The following is a 15,965-nucleotide window of genomic DNA, read 5'->3' as shown; positions in this document are numbered from 1 at the left end:
CTAGACCTACAAGGCCTCAGATGTCATCCTTAAATCACTGAGCTGATGCACAAGACATTGGGAAGAGGGATGTGAAGGTCAGTCTCTTTGGAAATATACTTATATATGTATATATATATATATAAAGCAAAATAAAACCCTTATTTGATCAAAGCAGTGTAGCCAAATTTCTGTTGTAAGTAATCAAACAAAATTCTTGTCTGTGCAGAGGAGAGTGTCATCAGCGCTTGAAAGGTTTTGGTACTCAGCTAGGCTTTGGGCAAGGAAAAGAGAAGCTGTGCAAGGAGTGGGGAGCATTCTGTCACTGGCAAGCAGTGGGTGGGCTGGGAAAAGGCTAGAAATCCTGGGTTTGCACAGAGCTCTGTAGCACCTAAAGAAAAAACAAAAAAGGGGGAACTTCCATTTTAAAAAAAATTTTATTGAATCACCATGTGGAAAGTTACAAAGTTCTCAGGCTTATGTCTCAGCTATACAATGCTCAAACACCTGTTCCTTCACCAGTACCCATATCCCACCACCAAAAACCCCAGTATACCTCCCACCCCCCACCCCCACCCCCCACCTCCACCCGCATAACTGATAAATTTCACTTCATTTTCTCTTTACCTTGATTACATTACATATTTCAACACAAAACTCACTATTGTTGTTGGAGTTCCCCCCCCCCAAAAAAAAACAGCCCTACTGAGAAGGAAGCATTTGATAATTAGTTTTCCATTGCTGAGAATGAAGAGATATGTAGTCATGTGGCAGCAATAGCAGCCACGCGGTTTAGGATTTCTGCATTTTAGTATTTTAGTAATTAAGTCCAGGGAGATTTATGTTCGAAATTGCATCATTTCCAGGGGCAGCGTGGGGCAATGGCTTAGTTCGAAGTCTAGAGACATGGCTGCAAGCACTTGTGGGATCAAAAGTAGTCTAGCTGGTCTCCGGATCTTGGTCAATCAGCAGCAAAGTGGCCGCATAAAAGCGTGGTCACCCGAGTCGAATCTCGGCGGAGTGCGAGCTGGTATCGGCCCCAGCCCAAGACTGCCCAAGCATCCCGCTGTTTCAAGTTCATAACACATTTTTTCCCTCCTTCCCGCGCCACCAAGTTCATACCTGCTTAATAGTCCTCATAATATGGCAGATGCCATGCCGCTTCTCCCTGAAAAGGGGAAAAAAAACTAGAAAGAAGGATATTTCCCCTCCTCAGCCGGTGTGGGGCTATGGCTTAGGGGAACTTCCACATTTAGCACTCATGAAGCATTAGGAAATGTTGAGTATATACTAGGTATATGCACAACCTGCTATATGCTAGTTCCTGAACTCCATCCATGACATCATGTGCCTCACTGGCATCCCAGAACCTCTAGGGGTGGCCCTAATAGCCCTCAGCAGGACTGAGCCTGAGCAACATCTTATGGCTGGATCGAACACTGATCTATTAGGCCTGCACAAATAGGCCAAGTACCAATGGCAGTCACTCTTCAGCACCCTCGGACCTGTGTGCACTGCTTAGGACCTCCCCAACCCACAAAAACAAGCAGAAAACAAAATTCATGGTGTGGGCCTGGGGAGACAGCTCAGAAAGATAAAGAAAATGTTCTGCATGTTCCTAATTTGACCTCCCTTTCCCCAGTACCTAATTCAGGCTGCAACTAAAAAGAGAAGAGGCCCCCAGTTATTCATGTGTCACTGGAGTTCCTCCCCAGAAAAATCTCATGGTGTGCTCCAACGCTTAAATCTGTCCCAGAGTCAGTCCCTCCTGTATTGCACCATTTGCACGGTCCTATCAGAGCCCTGGTGATATAGCTCTTATTTAGACCTATACTAAGTTCCTCCCCTTCTGGGGAGTTTCCTCCCTTTTCTCTTTTACTTTCCAATTAAACTTTCTATTTAAAAAAATAAAGAAAAATAATAAAAATTAAAATAATTAATCCAATTGTAAATTAGAAACTCAAGATCCAGAGTGAAAGTAATGCAAATAGGAGAAATAAGGAGTGCCATTGTAGAATGGAGGCAAATGTTGAAGAAAGTGCTCAAACCTCTAGCTCACACAGTTGTTTGTGATCTTTTAAAAAAATTTAAAAAAATTATTTTATTTTTATAAAGTTGTTCACAATAATTTGCTACATTTAATATTCCAAGACCAATCCCACCACCTTTACACCTATCCACCACCACAAACATTCGAATGTTTCTACCTTGACCCCCAAACCCTGCCCCCAAAGCAGAACCTAAATAATTAATTTTGTATTGTTTGTTATGAATAATCCATTAAAATGATCCAAAAATGTTTCCTTAGAGGAAAGTGTATGAAGATTGTTGTATTTCACCTGGAGTCAGTAAGCCCTTGTATAAGAGATTACTAACATGTGTGTAAGGTTGAGCCATATATATATATATATATGTGTGTGTGTGTGTGTGTATATATATATACATATATATAAATCATTATCTTTTCCTTCCCAAGATTGGTTGCTTTGTACTTTATACCCCATCAAATGTGGTGTGTTGCTCTTGGTGCATCAGTAGTGTAGAGTATTAGATCTCGCTCCAGGATTTCTAAAATTTTAAATATGGTCATACAGCTGAAGTTAATTTAATTTTATTTTTAACTGGGTGATGACTTTTGGGTCTGGAGGCATCTCTGTTACATATCATTCTGTGTTGCTCTTTTTTTTAATTTAAATTTTTTATTGAATCATCATGTAAAAAGTTACAAAGATTTCAGGCTTAAGTCTCAGTGATACAATGCTCAAACACCCATCCCTTCACTAGTGCCCATGTTCCACCACCAAGAACCCCAGTATACTTCCCACCACACCCCCCCGCCCCCCGCCTGTGTAGCTGATAATTTTCACTTTACTTTCTCTTTACTTTCATTACATTCAATATTTCAACATAAAACTCATTTTTATTATTTGGAATTCCCCCCCCCCCAATCAAACCTGCTGAAAAGGCAGCATTTGATAATTTGTTTTCCCTTGCTGAGAATGAAGAGATATGAGGTTGCAGCCACGCAGTTTTGGATTTCTGTATTTTAGTAGCTAAGTCCAGGGAAATTTCTGCCAAAAATTTCATCATTGCAAGCTCGTACCTCTGTTTACTGGGCCTTATAAAATGGTGGTCGCCACTCAACACTCGCCGCCCCCCCCCCCCGCTTCGGAAAGGAAAAGCCGAGAGAGAAAAACCTTTCCCCTCCTGGGGCGGCATGGGGCTGTGGCTTAGTTCACAGTCTGGAGGCATTTCTGCAAGAAGCTGCTGGTGCCGAGAGTAGTTAGATGGCCTCTGGTATCATGGGCGTTCAGCAATGGAGGGGCTGCACATGTGCGGCCGCTCGGATCACCTCTGGGCGGAGAACATTGTGTTGCTCTCTTCCGAGAGACTTATTTATGTGTCTCTGGATCATGGCCATTGATGAGCTAATATGGTGCCAGAGATAGTTCCTCAGCCTGACTGCCAGGCTACCGGAAGCACAGGGAGATGGGGAGAGGTCACCCATTCATGATCCATTCTTTTAAATTTTTTTTTATTTTTTATTTTTTTATTAAAAAATTTTTTTTTAAATGAATCACCCTGAGGTACAGTTACAGACTTACAAACTTTTGTGCTTACGTTTCAGTCATACAATGATTGAGTACCCATCCCTCCACTAGTGCCCATTCTCAACCATCAAAGTTCCCAGTATCCTTCCTATCCCCCATCCCCCCTCCACCTCTGTGGCAGGCGCATTCCCTCTTACTCTCTCTCTCCTTTAGAGTGTTATGGTCTGCAATGCAAGTATTGAATAACTATCATGTTCAGTCTATAGTCTACTTTTGTCATGCATCTCCCATCCTGAGTGGACTCTCTAAACACACTTTACTTGGTGGTCCCTTCTCTATCTGAGCTGCCTTGTCCCCCAGTATGTGAGGCCAGCTTCTAAGCCATGGAGTGAACCTCCTGGTACTTATCTCTACTATTCTTGGGTGTTAGTCTTCCATTCTATTACTTTATATACCACAAATGAATGCAATCTTTCAATGTCTGTCCCCCTCTTTCTGACTCATTTCACGTAAAATGATACTTTACATGTTGATCCACTTATATGCAAATTTCATGAACTCATCTTTTCTAACAGCTGCATAGTATTTCATTGTGTAGATGTACCAAAGTTTCTTTAACTAGTCATCTGTTATCAGGCATTCGGGTTTTTTCCCGGCTATTGTAAACAGTGCAGCAATGAATATATAAGTGCATATGTCATTTCTACTATACTTTTTTGCATCTCCAGGATATATTCCCAGAAGTGATATTGCTGGGTCAAATGGGAGCTCTATTTCTAATTTTTTGAGAAATGTCCATACTGTTTTCCAAAAGGACTGAACCAGTCGGCATTCCAACCAGCAGTGAAGGAGAGCCTCTTTCTTCCCACATCTGCCCTAACACCAGTTGCTTTTGTTCTTTTGGATGTGGGCCAGTCTCTGTGGTGTGAGATGATATCTCATTGTTGTTTTGATCTGTATCTCCCTGATGATTAGTGATGGAGAGCATTTTTTCATTGCCTTTTGGCCCATTCGGATTTTTTTTTTTTGCTTTATGGGGCACACCTGGCAATGCAGAGGGGTTACTCCTGACTCTGCACTCAGGAATCACCACTGGCAGTGCTCAGAGGACCATATGGGATGCTGGGAATTGAACCGGGGTCGGCCACGTGCAAGGTAAAAGCCCTATCTGCTCCAGTCCCTATTCGGATTTCTTCTTTGAGAAAGTTTCTGTTCATTTCATAGCACCATTTTCTGATGTGGTTGGATGTTTTCTTCTTATAGAGTTCAATCAGTGCCTTGTATATCCTTGATATCAACCCTTTATTAGAAGGGTATGGGTGAATATTCTTTCCCATTCTGTTGATTGTCTTTGTATTCTGGTCACTGTTTCTTCTGAGTTGCAGAAGCTTCTTAGTTTAAGATAGTTCCATTTGTTTATTTCTGTTTCCACTTGCTTAGTCAGTGGGGTGTCAACTTTGAAGATACCTTTAGCTTCAATGTCGTGGATTTTTGATGATCTTGTCTTCTGTGTACCTTATGGATTCTGGTCTGATGTTGAGGTCTTTAATCCTTTTTGATCTGACTTTGGTACATGGTGTTAGGTAGAGGTCTGAGCCCATTTTTTTTTTTTTGCATGTAGCTGTCCCATTTTGCCAGCCCCATTTTTGAAAGAGGCTTTCCTTGCTTCACTTCACATTTCTTGCTCCCTTATCAAAAATTAGATGTATGATCCATTTTTTTAACAGAGTTTTCTGTGAGATTTTGCTATTAGTCAAAGACAAGTTACTTCCTCTCTCATTCTTCGTAAAGTTTGACAGAGAGACTAAGAAATAAACTTTGGAATGGGAAAGAGGGGAGTATACACCTATAAATGAGTAATATATTTTGATTTATAGGGAAATGCACACTGATCTTTAAAACCAATCTATTCTGTTCGCTAAGGCTAGATTTTTTTTTAACCATAGGAGACCATAACCAATTCTGCCATGTATTGGTTGTGTGAGCACTATGAAATAACTCTTGCATGCAAGGTGCTTAGTCAAGGTATTTAATGGCAAGGTACTTTTGAGTCTTTAACTCAAAAAGTATTTAATGATTAAACCATCAGGGACAAGAAGAACTTGACCCTACTTCAAAGTTTTTTTGACAGAAATGCTGTAACTTTTGCTGCTTAATTCATGCAAAATCAGACAGCACCTTGGAACTGTGTTGTCTTAATAGTCTTTAAATTCCATTCTGTTTTGATTCTTGTTGATGATATTACCACTTAGTTAAATCCCCTTCTAATAACCCTGGGCAGTGTGTATTTGAAGGTAACACATAAAGCTTTTCCATGTAATTATTTTTACTTATTTTATATAAGTAAATTACTTATATATTTCTTATATATTATTTATATGTATTACTTATGTATTCAGTCACACCGAGAGGTGTGCTCAGGGCTTATTTCTGGCTGAGTTCAGGGATGACTTCTTCCAGGGCTTGGGGGAACATATGTGGTGCTAAGGATTGAACCCAGGTTAGCCGTATGCAAGGCAAGTGTTTTACTTCCTATATTATTGCTCTGTTCCCTTACTGTGATTATTTAAAAAGTGATTTTAATCCCTAATTTTTTAGTAGTTCCTTATAAGATTTCAAGGTGAGGCTATGAAATAGAAGTCTCCTTTCAGCTCTTGAGAACTCTAGATCTCTCTTTGTTCTTTAGCTTTGTATTCCATGTCTTGAAAAGTTTTAAACGAGCACACTGCTGAATCATGCTTCTTTCATGTAGAAGCCTTAGTTCTTTCTCTCTTACATTTTCCTTTGGATTTATTTTCTTCTTATTTTTCAGACTCAAGATGAAGTAAACTCAGTATGTAAGCTCTTACTCCCGCATCAATGTCTGTGTTTCATCCTGGTTTGGATGGGCCATTTTAGGAGTAGAATTTATAGCAAAAGTCTCAACTTCTAAGGTGTGACAAGTTTGTTCAGTGTCACTACTCTGTTATCCCACCACCACTTCCACTCCCCAGTCAGGACCTCATCTTGCTCCTCTTTTATTGACATGAATGATGGTGCTTTTTCTAGCCACTTTAGTCCCCATCTAAATAAATTTGAAGACTTAATTTCTTCAAACATCCCATATTACAGATTGTTGCCACATTTCCAGATACTTCACTCAGGAATAATTAGTGAACAGATTGCAGCCAAAGGCTATCTCCTCATGCCTTGCCAGTTCCACATCTGCCTCTGTGTTAACATGACATGTCTGGATATGGATGTGTTTTAAAATAATTCTGCCTTGCTTCTCAATATCCTCTTCAATTCTAGCTCTTTGCATCTATGTTGTCTTAGCAACATCATTGAGGAACAAGCAAGACCTGGTTTCCAGATATTACACCATTCAAAGCATCAAACTTGGTTGCTTACTGATTTTTTGCACATAGACTACTTTTATTTTAGCATTATAACAGGCACCTAGAAGTTAATAGTTCCCTGCCTGTTGCCAGCTCAAAGAATACTGCTGGAGCCTAGGGTACTTGCCTTGCAGGCATATGGTCGTGAAGCTTAGATCCCAGTGACCCTCATGCCACATTTGGCACTCTGCTGCCTGGAATTCCTAGTGCTGCAAGTGATTTTTGGCTGTGTCATAGTCAGATGTGTGTGAGCTCCACAAAATATGTGCAAACTCCAGAAAGCATTTAAAAATAAAAAGGGTCAGAGAGATAGTATAAGCCATAATGTTCTTGAACTTGCTTTGCATATGGCTATGGCAGTTGTTACCACAACTCAAATTCCTAGATCCACATATGGTCCTTTAAGCATTGCCAGAGGTCACTCAATCATTATTCTACTCTATCATTCTTCCCTAGTTTGCCATTCTATAACTGATGGACTTGTAGATTGTTTTCAGGTTTTGATCATTGTGGATGGAGCTTCTTAGTGAGAGATTTCACGTGCAAGAGAGCCTGTAGCTGGTCAAAGAGGTAGTCCAGGGTTTAAGGTATTTGCTCTGATTGTGGCTGATTCTGGTTCCATCAACAGCACCACATGGTCTTTTGAGCAGAACCAGGCAGCCCCACTGCCACCCCCCCAAAATTAGCACTTAACTACACACAAATTCTACTCTCCAGGCAATACTTTATGTGCTAATAGACAGAATGAAAAAACAAATCAAGAAAGTCTGTATGCTTTTTGCAAAACAGTCAGACGGAAGTCGTGTCATGAAGATTGAGATCAAACAAAGAGGCATAGGCAACAACAACAATAAAACAAATAAGTTGAATTTATGAACTTTTATGCATCAAATGGTGCCACCAAGAAAGCAAGAATATAACTCACAAAGTATGAGAAAATATATGAAAATTATTTCTCTGATAAGGAATTAATACTAACATTATAAAAAGAATAACCAAAAATTAAAAATCAAGCAAATAAATCCATTTATCAATGGATTTGATGAACAAATACTATTGTATACTTGAAAGTCCTATTTGAGCAGAACTTTAATGTTCTTAACCATTAACATAACAAAATTGAAATTATGCAAAATAAAAGAGGGTTAATTCATGTTATTGTGGTAAACATTTTGAATGTTTGAATGAATATAAAATCACCACACTCTATATTTTAAACTTAGATGTTACATTTTTATTACAGCACAATAAAGCTGAAACAATTAAACAGGTAAATCTGAATATTACTCAAACTTCAAAAGAATGCACTAGTGGATCTGAAATAGTAGTTGCCTGATGAACAGCTGGCCATGGTTTGATTGATCCCTAGCACTGTGTGATCTCCAAACACTACTCAGTGGAGGAACCCCTGAGTACTCAGGAGGAACCCCTGAGCACAGAGCCAGGAGTATCCCTTGAACAACACCAAGTGACCCTTGACTGAACATATGAAAAGATGCTCAATAATATTATTAGTCATTAAGAAAATTCCAACCAAAAATTCCAGGAGATAAAACTTTCTACTACTAGGACAACTATTTCTTTAAAAGTGTATAAAAAACAGAAGATAAGTATTGACAAAAGCATGGGGGAAACTTAGTGCATTGCTAGTCGGAATGGAAATGGTGCAGCTGCTCTAGCAAAGACTTTGGCGGTATCTCAAAAGCCTGAACATAGAACTACTGCATAGCTCTGCAGTTTTATTCCTGGAACTCCCAAGAACTGGAAACAAGAACTGGAAAAAGGTATTTATACACCAATGTTTATTCCCGATAATATCCCAAGGGAGGAAACAACCCATATGCCCATCAGGGGATAAATAAATATGGTAAATACACACAATAATATCTTATTTGGCCACAAGTAGGAATCAAAATCTAGTATATATTGCATTGTGATTGAACCCTGAAAATATTATGCTTAGGGAAATAAACTGGACAGAGAGGAATATTATACCACATGATTCTACCTAGAATATGATTTACTTGGAATAGTAAACTCATAAAGACAGGTTAATAGAGGTTAGCTGAGGTTACATAGAAAGAGAAATAGTCAAGGGCGTGTCCTGCAGTGTTACGTATTTGGGATTCTTGGTACTTCCTGGCATGCAGGAGCTAGATTCCACATTCCACAGCCAGGATCCTAAGTGAGTAAGCAGCTGATCAGTCAAAGCTGACAGTGATCAACAGTGGCTGTCAGGGCTTGATTCCAGAGGGTCAGCTGGGGACAGCAGAGCTGCAGCTGTGTGACAGGCTGCCAGGACCACTCAGACCCTATAGGGTGCACAGGACAGCCTTCCCTGAGACACTGGTTGGCTCCCTCCAGCATCCAGAGAAATGTGGATTCTGTGCCCAGAAGGGAGGGGGAAGAATCTGCTTTAGAAGAGGGCAGAGGGAGCTTGGGACAATGGTAAAGGGATAGTAATTTTCTGATAGGGATAACACAGTGGCATTGTAAGCCTAAAACAACAACATTGGTACTATCATAAACTGTGATAACTCAAAAATAGGACTGGAGCGATAGCACAGTGGTAAGGCATTTGCATTTGCACTCGGCCCACCCAGGTTCGATTCCTCCGCCTCTCTTGGAGAGCCCAGCAAGCTACCGAGAGTATTTTGCCCGCACAGCAGAGCCTGGCGAGCTACCCGTGGCGTATACAATATGCCGAAAACAGTAACAACAAGTCTCACAATGGAGATGTTACTGGTGCCCGCTCGAGTAAATCGATGAACAACGGATGACAGTGAACTCAAAAATAAGTGAAAAGAGCAGAGGCCTAGGCTTAGGGCTGGGGAGATCCAAATGCCTATTAGCTTAGGATCAGAAACATTTATAGAAAGGGGAGCAAGGTTTACTCTGCTGGCTCCTGTCATCTGCCCCATCTGCCTGTTTCCCTGTTCCCCTGACTCTCCCACTCTCTTCACAGCCCCTTCACCCTCTCCCACCCTCCCTCTGTCACAACTCAGGCAAAGATCTCATCATAGTCAAATAATGAGAGTACTTTTTTAAATTTAATGAATGCATGTCATTATCTAGAAGGAAAAGTACAATAAAGCTATTTGTACAAGCATCAAAAACTTAAAATAAGAATGTGTGTGAGATCCCCAGAAAGGACACCTGACCCAGCAGTTCTCTGTACACAGTGGCCACCTCCCACTGTGTGTGTCTGCACCTTGCATCAGCCAGAAATGCTCAGAGAAACACTGGGGTCAAAGCAGCAGGCTGCTGTATTTTCCGATGATGTAAGACTTTGTTTAATCCTGTCTTGTACTCTCAGTACTTCCTAAAAACACTTTCCTCCCACAGGGTGTCAGCGGGAAGCCCTGCTCTCCAGGGCCAGAAGAAGGCTTTCTCAGTCTCAGTGGCATCCCAGGAACAATGTTAAGTGCCCAGGGCACCCTGTAGTGACCACTACCCCATTCCTTGCCAAGGAGAGCAATTTGAATGAATAAAATCACTGGAATAGAACTTGAGCTCAATCAATGCTTAATAGTCACATGAATTAGAAATGAACAAATGACCTAATATTCTCATTATTTGGTGGTGGTAGTGTGTGTGTGTGTGGGGGGGGGTTGGGGGCGAACTCGCTCCCAAGCAGTATTCTGAGCACCTGGGACCCAGGCCAGCAAAATCCTGCTGCCTGAGCCTGGCAGCTATCAAAACTCTCTGAGATTCCTGGTACCAAAAACGTCATCCAATTGCAATCCAACTGGGTACTTGTAAGTACCCAAAAAAGGGCTGTGTGTTTCCCTCCCCCCTGCCACTTCCTTCCCCCCCACAACCCCACTCCTGGTGAGTACCACCACTTAAATGATATGTAAGTGCCAGGGCCAGGAAATGGGACTTTGGGCTAATGCACTGACCTCCAGGAAGTTACACAATCGTAACCAGTGTGCCTTTACTAAGGGCCACCCCAGTGAGCATAAGTGCTAGCTAAGGAGGTGAACTTTGGTGAGCCCTGCAGGCCAAGGGTGTGAGAAGTGCAATCAGATGTTCACTTCACACTCCCCAATCCCCCAGCCCGCTGGAGCCCCACAGCTGAAATATGCCAGCACCAACCATCAGGTATGAGTACACACCCTCATCACAACAGCAGCAACAGCAACAACAGCTATGAAGGGGAGGGGCTGCAAATTTATTCATTAGTTAATGAATGAAGTTTTAAAATGTTACTTAAACTCCTGGTCCTTTTCTAAATGGCACTATTTAAGGATATATGGGATGCTTAAGAAATGAGGATAACCAATTTTTTTTTTTTTTTTTTGCTTTTTGGGTCACACCCGGTGGTGCACAGGGGTTACTCCTGGCTCTTCACTCAGGAATTAATCCCGGCGGTGCTCAGGGGACCATATGGGATGCTGGGAATCGAACCCGGTTCGGCCGTGTGCAAGGCAAATGCCCTACCCGCTGTGCTATCACTTCAGCGCCAGGATAATCATTTCTGACACCTCTTTCCCCCTCTTATCTCTCATTTTCCTTCCTGTTTCATATTTCTCGACTCAGTCCTCTAAATATTCATCCAAAAGTACTGAGAACGCAATATGATGAAGAACTGAGATTTCCACTGGGAACAAGATCAAGTTGTCCTTGTCCTCTCAGAATTTACCTATAAGACTATAGAAAAGGGAGGTAATGAGCAAGGAAAACAGTGACTGGAATGTCCTCAGATTATAGGTATCAGACTGGTGGTGAACAGGGTCCCAGGGTAGACAATAAGAATAGGGAAAGCATGTCACCTCTTACATTAACTGGAAAACTGTTAATTGGTATGAATGACCCCTGGCTAGTCTTTTACAGCAGCTTCTGTTGGAGAAAATTTGGTTCTGTCTTCATGAAAATGAAGAAAAAGAAAGCTTAGAATGCCAGTGAGGGACTTTTTTTTTTTCTCTTTTGTTGGTCACACTGGGCAATGCCCAGGGGTTACTCCTGGCTCTGCACTCAGGAATTACTCCTGGCAGTGCTTGGGAGACCATATGCGATGCTGGGAATTGAACCCAGATCAGCCACGTGCAAGGCAAACACCCTACCTGCCATGCTATCGCTCCAGACCCCTGTGAGGGACTCTGAGCAAAGCCCCTCTCCCCGTTCCTCTGGCCCAGGCCAGAACACTGTGATCACAAAAAGAAAAATGCTCTCATGTGGAAAAACCAACTCGTTCAAAGAACAGAGCTCTGCTCTCATTATTTTTTTTGACGAGGAAGAAAATCCAGCAGCCTTGAGCAATAGCCAGATTATTCTAGCCTGGCATGAATAGCTCTGAGTAGGAAGTCCAGTGAAGGCACTTAGTTCAGAACAGTGCAAGGCTCAGAGTTCCAAGAACTTTCTTCACAGTTTCACACAGCAGGGCAAACCACAGGAGGACATCCCTAGAAAATACCAATACAGCGATACTGGCTGATGGGATGTTTGGGAAAGGATTTTCTCTCGGGGCCAGACTGCTATTTACCAGAAGAAAATGAACACTCCCACCCACTGCAGGCAGGGCTCATGAGGAAAATACAATCACCTGGGCACCATTGACCCTTAATTTGTGCACGTGTCCATCTCTTCTCCAAGGGAACAAAGCCTTCACCGAGGCAGCCTTAAAATGAGATGGGAAGAGGAGGCTGAGTCTTGTTACATAGTAAGCAAGCTGTTGGAAGTTCTAGGGTTTAGGGTCACAACAATAATATGGTTATTCTTTTTTTATCAGGTGTCACACTCTTTATTAGGTAGTGCATCGCTGTCATATGACCTGGGTGACTTTGGAATGACTGCTAGAGTTTATGGTCAGGGATCAGGTTATCTCCCCTTTCCTTTGTCAGTTACCTTTTTTTTGGTACATACACACATCATGGCAGAGAGCCCCTGCCACTAGCCTCTTTCTTGTTCAGCTTATTAATCACTAATAATATTGCCTTGAGCATAAACACTAAGAATAAAGAAATTTTTAAAAAGTAAGAAAGCATAAAGTGCTGTTGGACACATAGTACAGGGTGTGAAGACACTTGCCTTGTATGTGGCTGACTCTGGTTCAATCCCAGGAACTGCATGGTCTCCTGAGCACTGTCAGGAATGAGCCCTGAGAATAGATCCAGGACTAGCCCCTAAGTACCACCGGGTGTGGCCCCCAAACCAATGAACAAATGAAAAGCATAGAGTATATATACTAATCTTACCCCATTCATATTTTGCTTATTGACATAGAGCTGTTATTAGCATTTCCAGTCTTTTAGAAAAGCATATTCAGTTGAAAAAAGTCATTTTAGTGTCATCTCTAACTGGATATCCAGGATAGGTAGATTGTCTTAGAATAGTTCAGTTAAATGTGCTAATTGCAAAGATATTTTGCACTCTGGGCGCAGGTTATGCATTTATAACTGCTATTTCTACTCCCCTTCCCTAAGTTGTTGAACCCCCAAAAGCCTCCGAACAAACCTTCCGTTAAACCAGGTGAAAGAGGTGGAGATGGAAGTGCCCTACGAGATAAATCACTCAACACCCACAAAACCCACATGCCTTTCCCGGTAGAGACTGTGGGGGCTGGGGGCTTGGGAGGAGGAAGCAAGTAGGAGTTAAAACGATGTTGCTGGGCCTCTGCCAACACAGAGTATTGTATTCCCAGATTAATAAGAAAAGAAAAGAAAATGTAAGTTGAATTCAGATGAAAGGTAAGTTGAATCCAACTGAAATATAATTCTATTTCCTTTTAATCTAAGTGATTTTATTGTACGAAGGAGAGGGACTCTGCTGAGGGCAAGTGAAATAGGTTCTTGGATACATCACAGTGGTTTGAGACCAGCAAGGGGTGGGAGCTGGAGAGAAAGGTAAGTCACCCCCAAAGAGAAACCCTGTGTCACAGTGTATGAGCAGAGAGGCAGAAAGGGGAACTGAAAGCCTTGCCTGGTTCAGACGTCTCAGGGCACTGCCTTCCCTTAGAAGTCACTGCTATGGGCAATGGGGGGGTCTCATGGAAGTTTCCTGAAAAGAGAAGTGGTGACCAGGTGACATGAAGGCAACGGAACTTGTTAAAGGTCAATCAATATGTATCACATGAAAGAACAATTCAGATGAAAAACAAAGGTGAGACCATGAATTTGGAAGCTTCTGAGTGTAGATTTCAGTAAAACCCTATGAAAAGAGAGAAAATAACTTAGGTTAATACCACAGTTAAAGCTTGAGGCTACTTGCAACTTTCTAATTGCTTGTTCTGAAGTTAATGTATCACAAGTGCTGAACAGATTTGATTTACGTTTTTCTTACTGATTCTATAGTCTATTTTGTATGGTATTCTGTCCATGTTCTGGAATCCCCCCTATGTAACAGGTGCTATAGTTATCTTGTCACAAAGTACTGCCTCATGCATAACAGAATATTCAGCCCTGAAAATAGTTTTATATATGTATGTACATACATATATATGCAGATATCTATCTATCTATCTATCTATCTATCTATCTATCTATCTATCTATCTATCGAAATCTATATCTCGATAGATAGATAGATAGTGGGATATAGAGTCCCATCGGGACCCATGGTATAATGTAATGAACAGGGTGAGAGACTGTCTGAGTTCATCATGTTGACCAAGATCATCCATGGTAACTCACAGTTCCAGAAGACCGAATCTAAATGTTGGACATGGGAGTCTCCTAGTGGACAGTTCCATGATGAAATTGACCACATCATATTCAATCGATGGTTTTGCCTGACCAATGTTGCTGTTGTCCCAAAATTCCAAATGGGATCGACCACCATCTCCTTGGTGCAAAATTCCACTTCACAGGGCGGGGAGAAAGAACTGCAAAGTTTAAGTTTAAGAAGAGAACTCCCAGAATGACCACCAACTTAGAGCTCTTTAGAACTATTACGGCAATGTGGGAAGATGCCGTCATAGACAACATCGATGAGGAATGTGATCGACTGATTCAGCACCTCTATGATTGCGAGAGGAATGCCGAGAGTGGGAAAGCCACAAACAGACGCCTGTTTTCAGGAACTCTTGAGCTCATTTGCCAACATGGTTTGGCATTGAGCCTCAGGCAACCACAAGCTAATGTCTGAGCTCACAAAGCTGTGCAGAGAAGTGATAAAGGAAGACCTCAAAGAAAGAAGAGCATCAGTGTTGGCTGATGTGGCAGAAGCTGGGAAAAGTCTTTGCAATGCTCACCTGTCCTTCGCCAAATATAAGACCAAGATGGCTGCCCTCTGATGTCCTGATGGATCTATCACATCTTCCAGAAGGGCAATGGAGAGGATTATTCACGACTTCTACTCAGATCTCTTTGATAGCCACATCCACCTGCCCACATTCCAAATTCCGCAGGATGGATATGTTCCCAATGTCGGTTCGGCAGGGTGATACCATTTCACCGAAACTCTTCAGTGCCACCCTCGAGAACACCATGTGAAAACTGGAATGGGAAGTGAAGAGAGACGGTCAGCAACTACACCACCTCTGCTTTGCTGATGACATCGTTCTAATAACACCAAACATTAGCCAAGAGGCACAAATGCTGGCCGACTTTGACTGCGAGTGTGGAAAGGTTGGACTGCAGCTGACTCTCACCAAGACAATCAATGTTCATGAATAATGAACTAATCACTGATGATCCATTTGCTCTCAACGGAACGAACATCTCTGAATGCAGCAGCTATGTGTACCTGGGTTGAGAACTCAACATGAGGAACGACTTGGCACCAGAACTGCCCAGGAGGGAGAGAGCAGCGTGGAACGCCTTTAAGAGCACCAAAGAGGTTGTTAAGAGGACGAAGAACCTCTGGCTCCGGGCACATCTTTTTGACTCCACCATTCTTCCTGCACTAACATACACCTCAGAGATCTGGGCTCTACTAAAACAGGATGAGAATGCTATTCGGGTATCCTAAAGAGGAATCATAAGAGCTATGTTTGGAGTTTCACGTTCTACGCAAGTGAGAGAAGGAATCCGGAATTTTGACCTCCATTGACAATCAAGAATTCGGGACACTGTCTTGTTTACCAAGCTGTCAAAAATCAGATGGGCCAGACATGTAAC

Source organism: Sorex araneus, chromosome 5, assembly GCF_027595985.1.
Source record: "Sorex araneus isolate mSorAra2 chromosome 5, mSorAra2.pri, whole genome shotgun sequence".
NCBI classification, from domain to species: Eukaryota; Metazoa; Chordata; class Mammalia; order Eulipotyphla; family Soricidae; genus Sorex; species Sorex araneus.
This window is presented reverse-complemented; position numbering follows the sequence as displayed.